Below are 13,246 nucleotides of genomic sequence, written 5' to 3' on the forward strand. Positions count from 1 at the left end.
TTTCCTTTCTTATGCTCCTCCTCCTTTTTTCCCTCTTCTTCCTTCTCTCTATCTTTTTATCTTTTTTATTAGCATCTGTATTAACAAGGCAATAATCACAACATAGATGATAATTGTCAATGTGCCTATGTAGTTCCATATCACAAAATATAAGAGACCATCCACATAGAAGGTAGAAGAAGTAAAACATTTATTCAGACACCAGACAACCAAATCCCATAACCAATAAGCCCAATCCACCATACCAGCAAAGAATTCAATACAAAATACCATAGCAGAGAACTACTCCATTCCATAACCATAAACCCCCCAATGGGGTCTTCCCAAAAACAGACTCACTCACAGCCAACACACATCTGATCTCTCCCTCAGTTCTAACTTTCTTTCTACATTTCCTGTGACACACTTTCCTTTTCCTTTCAGAAAACTCCTCCCACCACATGTGTCTTGGGCTTACTGGGATATAAGCAGGTCACATGGCCTATTAATGGGTGGGAAAGATCTTCAAATTTAAATTGCTATTACTTTAGGCCCCAAGATCTTTCATATCCATTACATGGGGCAGTGGGAATTCTGGGATAGCCAATGTCAACAGAACTTTACACAACAATATAACAGGGATAACATAAGATAAGCATATAAAACAATGCCATCATTCCACCCCTTGAACAAATAGGGCTCAAAATCTTGGGGTAAGGAGCAAAGGTCTCATCCTCCAAAGCTTCTTCCTGCTGAAATTGGACTTAAAGCTGTCCCTCCTCCAAGAGGTAGAGTCCTATTCGAGAGGTCAGTTCTTTAGCAAGCCGGCATTCAGAAATTGCTTGATGCCAGGTGCAGGGATGATACATCACAATCTTGGACAGGTCCAGGATTGACACATCATAGTTGTGGACAGGTCCAGAGGTGACATCTGAACACATCAGAGGGTGGCATCTGGCTCAAGTGATCAGGCTTCTGCAGGTGGATGGTACTAAGCTTGCAGGAAACAAATCTCACAAACAAATTTAACAGACAAAAGTCCAAAAAGAAACAAGGAAACAATCATAACTTCATTCACAATAGAATACATGAGTCAAGGATGCAATTTGATAATTATTTTTTCCTGGATAAACAACTGTTACAGTATTATCTTTACCATATGCTATAATTTCTGCAGTCTTTGGAACATTGTCTGGCTTCCACACTTCCACACTTTAGCTCCCAATTATATTCCATCAGTAGAACCAAACCCTTCCTATCCTCTGCTAGCTATTTTGGAAGGAGGGTCAGTTTTCACAAGGGATATTGTTTCACAAGGAATAATAATCACGTGAACCATTCTATCATTTTTACACAACTGCATAGGTTCTTTACCCAATTGTGGAATGTTACAATAATTTCTTCTTGATAATTAGACTCTATCACTCCAGCCAATACATGTGTTCCCTGAGCTGCTAAGCCTGATTTGGGAAATACACATCCAAAATGATTCCTAGGGATTCTTATACGTATCCCAGTAGAGATTTTTCTTATCTCTTTTTTATCCAACCAAAAGTCTTCTGAACAATATAAATCATATCCTGGTGAACAAGGTGTTCCAGGATACAGTGATGGGACATTTTCCCTCACAGTACAATACTCAATATTTGAGATCTTATGTGTTTACTGTTTTCTAATTTGCATATTTGGGGTCATCATTCTCACTAGAGGTGTACTTCCTCCTAATGGTGTATTATTCAAATTATGTAAAGCAGTGAACAAATTATCTTTCCAATGTTGATATGAATTATTAGAACTTTTTCAATATTCCATTCATTCTTTCTGTTAACCTAGATGCTTGTGGATAATATGGAATATGATACATCCACTCTATATTGTTCAACATACAATATCTCTTCATTTCATTACCTTTGAAATGTGACCCATTGTCACACTGAATCTGCATTGGGGTTCCATAATATGGACTTATAATACCTAGAATTTTACAGGTGTTCCTCTGAGGTGCATTTGTATAAGGACAAGCCACTAGCACACCTGAATAGGTGTCAACACAAGTACATATAAATTTGCATCATTTTTCTTGGGGTAGTGGTCCAATATAATCTATTTGCCAAATTTGGGCTGTAACTTTCCCCCTTACTATTTCTCCAGTTACTACCCAAGGAACATTTCATTCCTTTTCCAATTGACATATATAACACTCCTCTACTATTTTTATTAACAATGAATACGAGATACTAATCCCTTGATCTTGTGCCCACTGGTGTGTGGCCTGGACCACTAATGGCTGGCTGTTTGGCGGACCCATTTGGCTAGTGCCAGATCATCAGTAAGTGTTCAGTAGCCATCTTTGCTACTCAATCAGCATGTGCATTGTAGTCATGTTCTGGTGTGGCAAAGGTCATTTGAGCATCTACATGAAAAACTGACAAATTAGTAGCCAGACATGTCCCATATATCTTCCCATAATTCTTTGCCCCAAACTTGTAAACCATGAATTTACCAATTTTGACTTTTCTGCATTGACATCCATGCAGCTAACCCATTTCTACTATCCATGAATTAGTGAATATATGACACTGTTCTCCTTGTTCTGCTTTGATAGCTTGATGTACTGCCATCAGTTCTTTCAGGTGACAATATATGAATGTAAATGTATTAACCTTTTAAAGTTCCTCATGGTTTCTCATTCATGTTTACCTTTCCACATTTCTCTTGAATCCCATGTTTGATTTTCACATTTTTTACTCAACTCTTCCCTTTTCATTAAAAATGCCTCTGATTAACACCAAGACCTTCACACAGCCAGGCCAATTGGCAGACATTAGTGCAGATGATGGCTAAGGCAACCAATGCTACAGAGCAATCCAAGGGGAAAAGGAGACTTCCAGCAGGCAGCCCAACCTGCCCCCACATCTCACACTGTGAAATGCAGTGTAACTTAGAAAGACTTCAACTTGCCTCAATCCTTGGCACATGCAAGTCAGCCCCAGCCCAGCACCAGGTGAGCTGCAGCATTATATAGCTTCTAGCTGATAGAACCAGAGACCACAGCACACAAAACCAGCAACCAGGTCCCTAGTTCCCAGCACAGAAAGTTGGGACAGACCCCCCCAGGGCCTGAGAAGCAGAGACACACTGTAAAAGCCAAGAAAGATAACCATGAAAAAAGCAAACTAGAAAAGCAAAGACCATACAATCTTACTATGGGGAAAGAGAGGAGCAAAATATGAATTCAGAAGAGGACAGCATTGAGAATATACCCATATCTGAAATTTTGAAAAAGAATATGAACTGGTCTCAAGCCCAAAAAGCATTCCTGGAAGAGCTGAATGAGAATTTTAAAAGCCAAATTAGAGAGGCAAAAGAAAAATTTAACAATTCTTTTAAAAATACAATCAAGAAAAAGGAAAAAAAATCCACCAATGAGTACAAATGTTTAAAAAGTAAAATCGATAAGAAGGTATAGTACCTAAGAAGAGAAAATAACACCTTAAAAAGTAAAACTGGCCAAATGGAAAGAGAGAGACAGAAGCTAACTGCAGAAAACAATTTGTTAAAAATGAGAATTGGGCAAGTAGATGCTAATGACTCTGTGAGACATCAAGAATCAGTCAAACAAAATCTAAATAATGAAAAAATAGAATAAAATGTAAACTATCTCATTGGATAAACAACTGACCTGGAAAATAGATCCAGGAGACATAATCTAAGCATCATTGGTCTACCAGCAAGCCATTATGAAAAGACAAAAAAGAGCCTGTACAGTATCTTCCAAGAAATGATCAAGGAAAATTGTGTGAGGTCCTCGAACCAGAGAGTAAAACAGTCATTGAAAGAATCCACAGATCACCCCCTGAAAGAGGTCCCAAATCAAAACTCCAAGGAATATTGTAGCCACATTCCACAATTATCAGTTCAAGGAGAAAATACTGCAAGCAGCCAGAAAGAAACAATTCAAATATTGCAGAACTAGAGTCAGGATCATACATGACCTTGCAGCTTGGTATATGGTAATCCAAAAGGCAAAGGAGTTTGGACTACAATCAAGGATCAACTACCCAGCAAAATTGAGCACGGTCTTTCAGGCAAGGAGATGGACATTCAATGATTAAGGGAATTCCATACCTTTAAGACGAAAAGGCCAGAGCTCAAGGGAGGCATAAAAAGGTAAAGAGTGAAAAACGGGGAAAAAAACCTTGTTATTCAATAAAGGCAAATTGTTCACATTCCTATATGTGGGGAAGATACTTGCTATTCTTGAGAATGGTATAGTTACTTTGATATTTAAAAGAGATATACATAGACAGAGGGTATGGGTCTAAATTAACTGATGTGATGATAAAAAAAAAAACAATTAAGGGGTCCAAAGGGATTGTAATGGGAGAAGAGGTAAGGAGGAAGCAGAAAAGGGTAAATTAAATCACATAAAGAGGCAGAGAAACATATTGTAGTAGAGGGAAAGACAGGAGGGAAAAGAGCAGTGTTTGAGCTTTTCTCTTATATGATTTGGTTCAAGGAGGGAATAACATACTCTGTTAAGTATAGAAATCACACTTTCACTACAGGCAGTAGGATGGGAAAGGAGAAAGAAAAGGGGGGTGGTGAGAAGGGATGGAAGAAGTAGTAAGGGAAAAGGGTAAGATAAGGGAGGAGGCTGATAGGGAAGGAAAATTGAGAGAGGCGGTGTTCAAAAGCAAAACTCTTTTGAGGAGAGGAAAGTGAAAGGGAAAATAAAAGCACAAATAGTGTGAGAAATAGGATGGAGAAAAAGAAACTGATAGTAATCATAACTGTGAATGTGAATGGTATACTCTCCCATAAAACAGAAGCAGATAGCAGAATAGATTAAAAACCATAATCCTACAATATGTTGTTTATAAGAAACACATTTGAAATTGATGGGATACACACAGGGTAAAAGTAAAAGGCTGGAGTAGAACATATTATGTTTCATCTGAAGTGAAAAAATCAGGAGTAGCAATCTTAATCTCAGACAAATCAAAAGCAAAGATAGATCTAATTAAAAGAGATGAGGAAGGAAACTATATCCTGCTAAAAGGAACCATAGACCCTGAGGTAATATCATTACTTAACATATATGTACCAAGTGGTATAGCATGCAGATTCTTAGAGGATAAGTTAAGGGAGTAACAGGAAGAAATAGACAGGAAAAATATACTAGTTGGGTACCTCAGCCTCCTCCTCTCTGAACTTGATAAACCTAACTTCGAAATAAACAAGAAAGAACTTAAGGAGGTGAATAGAATTTTAGAAAAGGTAGATATGAAGGACCTCTGAAGAAAACTGAATGGGGATAGAAAGGAATATACCTTTTACTGAGTGGTACATGGCACATATGCAAAAATTGACCATATGCTAGGGCAGGGCTGTCCAACCTTAGGTTACCTAAGGCCTGCATTAAAATAAAATAATTATTCGAGGGCCACACCCAGAATAAAAAATACAGTGCACTAATGGAAAGTGGGAGAATGCATAGCGTGAAGCTAAGGCATGAAGCACAAAAGCAAACACAAAGTAATGAAGTGACAACATAGCAGTATAAAGGTAGGTGCATATTGACTAGTCCACATTGTACAGACAGAACACATCCCACAGATCGAATGAAAATTCCATGTGATATGTTCTGTCTGTAATACCGCTTGAAAACACCAAAGAAAACTAACATCAATGAGATAATTTATTAGTGATGGAATTAAAAAATTATTATGAATTCCATGTAGATTATTAAATTATTTTTTTACTTGCAAAAATTAAAACCCACAGGTAAGTCACATAAAATTGCACTGAAGGCCACATGTGGCCCACAGGCCATATTTTGGACTGTACTAGGGCATAAAAACCTCACAATCCAGTGCAGAAAAGCAGAAACAGTCAATACACCCTTTTCACATCATGATGCAATAAAAATTATTTGTAATAAAGGACCACGGAAAGATAAACAAAAAATTAATTGGAAATTAAATAATCTAATCCTAAAGAATGAGTGGGCCAAACAACATATGTTCGAAACAATCAGTAACTTCACTCAAGAGAATGACAATAGTGAGACATAATATCAAAACTTCTGGGATTCAGCAAAAGCAGTTTTTAGGGGAAGTTTTATATCTCTGAAAATTTACATGAATAAAATGGAGAAAAAGAAGATCAATGAATTGAGCATGCAACTGAAAAAGGTAGAAAAAGAACAAATTGAATATCCTCAATTAAATAGCAAATTAGAAATACTGAAAACCAAAAGAGAGAATAATAAAATTGAAATAAAGAAAACCATTGGCCAATTTGATGTCCAAAAAAGAAAGAAGAAAATCATCCTACCAGTATCAAAAATGAAAAGGGTTAATTCACCTCCAATGAAGAGGAAATTAAAACAATTATTAGGAATTATTTTTGCCCAATTATATGCCCTTAAAGTTGACAATTTTAGTGAACTGGATGAATATTTACAAAAATACAAATTGCCCAGATTAACAGTAGAGGAAGGAAAATACTTAAAAAACCCCATCTCAGAAAAAAAAAAATTGAGCAAGGCATCAATGAACTCCTTAGGAAAAAATCTTCAAGCCAGATGGAGTCACAAGTGAATTCTATCAAACACTTAAAAACAATTAATTCCTATACTTTATAGACCATTTGGGAAAATAGGTAAATAGGAGTCTTACCAAATTCTTTTTATGACACAAATATGGTACTAATACCCAAACCAGGAAGAGTCAAAACAGAGAAAGAACATTATAGACCAATTTCCCTAGTGCAAAAATTTTAAATAAAATACTAGCAAAAAGATTGCAGTAACTCATCAGGAGAATAACACACTATGACCAGGTAGGATATATTTCAGGAATGCAAGGCCAGTTCAATATTAGCAAACTATCAGCATAATTGATCATATGAACAACAAAACTAGCAGAAACCATATGATTTTCTCAATAGCTGCAGAAAAAGCTTTTGACAAAATAAGTTTATTCCTGTTTTAAAAAAACACTGGAAAGCATAGGAATAAATGGAGTCTTCATTAAAATTATAAGTAGCATCTATTTAAAACCATCAGCAAGCATTATATGTAACGGGGATAAGCTAGATCCATTCCCAGTACGGTCAGGGGTGAAACAAGGATGTCCATTATCAGCTCTATTATTCAATTTGATACTATAAATGTTGGCTTTAGCAATAACAGAAGAAAAAGAAATCAAAGGAATTAGAATAAGCAAAGAAGAAACTAAGTTATCACTCTCTGTACATGATATGATGATTTACTTAGAGAATCCTAGAGAATAAGGAAAAAAACTACTTGACAAAATAACAAAAAATCATTTAGCAAAGTTTTGGGATATAAAATAAACTCACATAAATCCTCGGCATTCCTATACATTACTAACAAAGCCCAACAGCAAGAGATAGAAAGGGAAATTCCATTCAAAGTTATTGTAGACACTATAAAATATTTGGCAGTCTACCTGCCAAGAGAAACCCAGGGCCTACATGAACATAAGTACAAAACACTTTCCATGCAAATAAAGTCACATCTAAGTAAATGGGAAAACATCATTAGGCTGAGCTAATACAATAAAAATGACAATTTTAACAAAATTAATTTAGTTATTCAGTGCCATACCAATAAACTACCAAAAACTTATTTTACAGAGCTGAACAAAATAATAACAAATTCATCTGGAAGAACAAAAGGTCCAGAATATCAAGGGGATTATAGAAAAGAAATACTAGTTAAGGTGGCCTAGTCATGCCAGATATTATACTGTAGTCATCAAAACTACTTGGTCCTGGCTAAGAAACAGAATGGCGGATCAGTGGAAAATGTTAGGTATACAAGACACGGTAGTCAATGACTATAGTATAGCAACGTACTCCTTGATAAACCCAAAGAGTCCAGCTTCTGGGCTAGGAATTCACTATTTCACAAAAACTGCTGGAAAAATTGGAAAACGGTAGGGCAGAAACTGGACATAGACCAATATCTTACACTATATACCAAAATAAAGTCAAAATAAGTTTATAATTTGCAAATAAAGGCATGTAATATAACAATTGGGAGAGCAAGGAATAGTTTACCTGTCAGATTTATGGGAAAGGGAAGAATTCATGACTCAACAAGAGATAGAGAGCATTATAAAATGCAAAGTGTATAATTTTGATTATGTTAAATTGAAATGTTTTTGTACAAGCAAAGCCAATGCAACAAAGATTATGAGGAAAGCAGAAAATTGGGAGAAAATCTATACAAGCAGTGTCTCTGATAAAGGCCTCATCCCTAAAATATACAGGGAACTGAGCCAAATTTACAGGAATACAAGTAATTACCCAATTGAGAAATGGTCAAAGGATATGAACAGGCAGTTTTCAGAGGAAGAAATTAAAGCTATCTATAGGCATACGAAAAAATGCTTTAAATAATTGTTGATTAGAGAAATGCAAATCAGAACAACTCCTAGGTACCACGTCTCTCCTGTCAGGTTGGCTAACATGACAAAACAGGAAAATGATAAATGCTGGAGATGATGTGAGAAAATTGGAACATTGTTACATTGTTGGTGGAGTTGTGAACTGATCCAGCCTTTCCGGAGAGCAATTTGGAACTACATCCAAAGGACTATAAAAATGTTCATACCCTTTGACCCAGCATTACCACTTCTTGGCTTGTATCCCAAAGAGATCACACAAGTGAGAAAGGAACCCATGTGTACAAAAATATTTATAGCTGCTCTTTTTGTGGTAACAAAAATTGGAAATCAAGGGGATGCCCATCAATTCGGGAATGCCTAAACAATTTGTGATATATTAATGTAATGGAGTACTGTTGTGCTATAATAGATACGGAAGATACAGACTTCATAATAACTTGGAAAGACCTACATAATCTGATGCTGAGTGAGGGGAGCAGAACCAGGAGAGCATTTTAGACCACCACAGTCATACTACTTCTGTGATGACTAACTTTGATAAACTTGGTTCTTCTCAGCAATAGAAGGTTCAAAGACAGCTCCAAAGGACTCATGATGGAAAAAGCTATCTACATCCACAGAAAGAATTATGGAGTCTGGATGCAGATTGAGGCAAACAATTTGCTCTCTCTTTTTCTCTTCTTTTTTGGTTTTGTTTCTTCTTTCTCATGATTCTTTCCACTGGTCATGATTTTTCTTTACAACTTTACTATTGTGGAAATAAATTTAATGTGAAGGTCTATGTAGAACATATTTCAGATTCCATACCATCTTTGGGGGGTAGGGTAGAGGAGGTAGGGGAAAAAATTTGGAACTCAAAAACTTGTGGAACTGAGTGCTGCAGACTAAAAATTGAAAATGTAATAAAAAAAACTGTGGGGAAAAGTCATACTATAGAATCTTACTTTGATGGCAAAGAAGATCAAAACATACAACCAAACCTGGAACTCAAAATCATGTGGAACTGAGTGCTGTAAACTAAAAATAAAAAAATCTTAATTAAAAAACAGAAAACAAACAAAAGACCAAACATACAACCAGAAGAAGACAACAAAGTCAAAGCTACTACACTGAAAGCCTCCAAGAAAAATTTGAATTGGTCTCAGGTCATGGGAAGAACTCAAAAACAATTTTGAAAATCAAGTAAGAGAAGAGTAGAGGAAAAATTGGGAAGAGAAATGAAAATGATGCAAGAAAATCATGAAAAATGAGTCAACAGCTTGGTAGAAAAGACGCCCCGCAAATGCTGAAGAAAACAACACCTTAAAAAATGAACTAACCCTAACAACAAAAGAGGTGCAAAAAAGCCAATGAGGCAAAGAATGCCTTGAAAACCAGAATTGGCTAAATCAAAAAAGAGGTCTAAAAGATCACTGAGGAAAATAATTGCTTAAAAAGTAGAATGGCACTAATGGAAGTTAATGACTTTTGAGAAATCAAGAATTTGCAAAACAAACAAAAGAATGAAAAAATAGAAGACAATATGAAATATCTCATTGGAAAAATGACTGACCTGGAAAATAGGTCCAGGAGAGAGTATTTTAAAATTATTGGACTACCTGAAAGTCATGATAATAAATAGCCTAGACATCATTTTTCAAGAAATTATCTAGGAAAACTGCCTTAATATTCTGGAACCAGACAGTAAAAAAGAAATTAAAAGATTCCATCAATCACTTTGTGTAAGTGATCTCAAAAGGAAAATTTGTAGGAATATTGTAGCCAAATTCCAGAATTCTTAGGTCAAGAACAAAATATTGCAAACAGCCAGAAAGAAATAATTCAAATATTGTGGAAACACAATCAGGATAATGCAATATTTAGCAGCTTCTACATTAGAGGATGGGAGGGCTGAGTAGGATATTTCAGAGGTCAGAGTACCTAGGATTAAAACCAAGAATCACCTCCCCAGCAAAAGTGAGTAGGAAAATACAGACATTCAATGAAACAGAGGACTTTTGAGCATTCTTGATGAAAAGACCAGAACTGACTAGAAAATTTGACTTTCAAACACAAGACTCAAGAGAAACATGAAAAGGTAAACAGGAAAGAGAAATCATAAGGGACTTATTAAAGTTGAACTGTTTACATTTACATTTCTACATGGAAAGATGATATTTGTAACCCATGAGTCCTTTCTCAGTATTAGGGTAGTCGGAGGGAATACATACACATGCACACACACACACACACACACACACACACACACACACACTGGTGTGTTTATTTATATATACATATGTATGTATATATGTATATGTATATGTGTATGTGTGTATATACATACATATATATATATATATATACATATCCATTAGAGAGAAACAAAGAGAGGCACAGAGAGAAACAGAGAGGGAGGGGCAGAGAGACAGAGAGAGACAGAGGGCACAGGGTGAGTTGAATATGAAGGGATTATATCTTAAAAAATAAAATGTGAGAGAGAGCAATGTACTGGGAGAGGGAGAAGGGGAGAGATGGAATGCAGTAAATAATCTCAAACAAAAGAGGCAAGAAAAAGCTTTTCCAGTGGAGGAGAAGAGGAGGAAGTTGAGAGGGAGTGAGTGAACTTTAGTGAACTCTCATCAGATTTGGCTTAAGGAGGGAATAACATATATACTCAATTTGACATGGAAATCTGTCTTACCCTACAGGAAAGTAGGGAGAAGGGGATAAGAAATGAGGGGAGGGATTAGAAAGGAGGGTAAATGGGAGGAGGAGATAATCAGAAGCAAACATTTTTGATTAGGGCCTGGATCAAAGGAGAGAATAGAATAAATGAGGGGCAGGATAAGATGTAGGGAAATATAGTCCTTCATCACAATACTATTATGGAAGTGTTTTGCATGACTACACATGTATAACCTATATCAAAATGCTTGCCTTCTCCATGATGGTGGGTGGGGAGGGAGGAAGGGAGAGAATTTGGAACTCAAAGTTTTTTTTAAGAATGACTGTTAAAAATTGGTTTTACATGCAACTTGGAAATAAGAGATACAGGCAGTGGTTATAGAAATCTATTGTGTCCTACAGAAAAATAGAAAGGAAGAAGATAAGAGAAGAGGATGTGGTGGATGATAGAAGGGAGGGCAGATTGTGGGAAGGTGTAATCAGAATGAATGCTGTATTGGGGCGGGAAGAGGGGAGAAATGGGAAGAAAATTTTAAACTCAAAATTTTGTGGAAATCAATGTTGAAAACTAAAAGTTAATTAATTAAGAAAAAAAGATTCTGGATCTCTTTCTAATTGGTTGACTTTCTTTTCATAATCTTGTTTTTCTTGGATTGTTCTTTCTGTTTTAGTTTTTCCTCAATTTCTTTAATTTAATTTTTAAAATATTTTTATAGTGCTTCTAAGAATTTTGGGGGGGCAGGTAACTATCTGACATCACTCTTTTAGGCAGGAGAATGTTTCCTTGCTTCACTCTCTTCCTCTCAGGATGAACCCTGGTCATCTCTATTCCCACAGTAAGTTTCTATGATTAGATACTTTCTCCTTTGCCTATTCATTTTTAAAAATTTGTAGCAGCTTTTTTTGTAATCATCTCTAGCCCGGGATATGGGAGATGGTGCCTCTGCTTCAGATCCTACTTCTGGCCCAGAACAAAAACCAAGACCTCCAGCCCACTGTAAGTGCACACAGCTAGCAGCATCCCCATCTCACTGCTTCTTTCTCATTGAGGGCCATATCTTGGCAACAAAGCTGGGCCTGGTATTTCTTTTCAGCAGAGGTTCCTTTGATCTTCCCCTATTTAGAAGCCTAGTTCCCCACACATTCAGGAGGTGAAGAATTTTGTGGCTGGGCCTGAGGATACATCTCAACCCAGATAGCCCCAGGGCTAGCCCTTTGTTGTTACAATGGAACTAGTCTATAGGTTTTTAGACTTCAAAGGTCCCAAACCTCAGTCCTAGGATTTTTCTTCGTATCTTCTCTGGTTGACTAAGGGGGACCACTGTTCTGCCCAAACTTGTGTGTGTGTGTGTGTGTGTGTGTGTGTGTGTGTGTGTGTGTGTGTTTAACTGTTCCAAGTTCACCCTGAGATGGCATTTAGTCTTGTTTATGGGGGAAAACTAGGGAGCTTGCAATTTTCTGACACTCTGCCATCTTCCCAGAATTCTATCCAAAAGTGTCATTTTGAATACATATAGGGAATTAAGGCAACTTTATAAGAACAGAGCCATTTCCAAATTGATAAATGGTCATATAATGTGAATAAGCAGTTTTCGGAGGAATAAAATAATGCTATGACTAGTCATATAAAAATGCTCTAAGTCACTAATGATTAGGGAAATTCAAATTAAAACAACTCTGAGATACCATTTTGCTCTCATTAGATAGGCTATGTTGACAAAAGAGGAATGACAAATACTGGAGAGACTGTGGGAAAAGTGCACATTAATTCACTGTGTGATCTGGTCTAACCATTCAATAAAGCGATTTGGAAGTATAAACAAAATCTATTAATCTCACTATACACTTATAATTCATCAATATCAGTTTTAGGTTTATAATCCAAATGAATTAAAGAATGAGAAAAATGACATACATTTACAGAAATATTTATAGCAGCTCTCTTTGTTACAGCAAATAATTGGAAATTGAGTAGATATTTATCAATTGGAGATTGGCTGAATAAGTTCTGGTATATCAGTATGGTGGAATAAATACTGTGTTGTAAGAAAAGATGAAGGGCAAGTTTTCAGAAAAAAAAAACTGTAAACTCTTATTTGAACTGATACAGAGTGGAATGAGCAGAAGTAGGAGAGCCACTTAGACAATTACAATATTGT

The sequence above is a fragment of the Trichosurus vulpecula genome, chromosome 1, assembly GCF_011100635.1.
Source record: "Trichosurus vulpecula isolate mTriVul1 chromosome 1, mTriVul1.pri, whole genome shotgun sequence".
Classification (NCBI taxonomy): Eukaryota; Metazoa; Chordata; class Mammalia; order Diprotodontia; family Phalangeridae; genus Trichosurus; species Trichosurus vulpecula.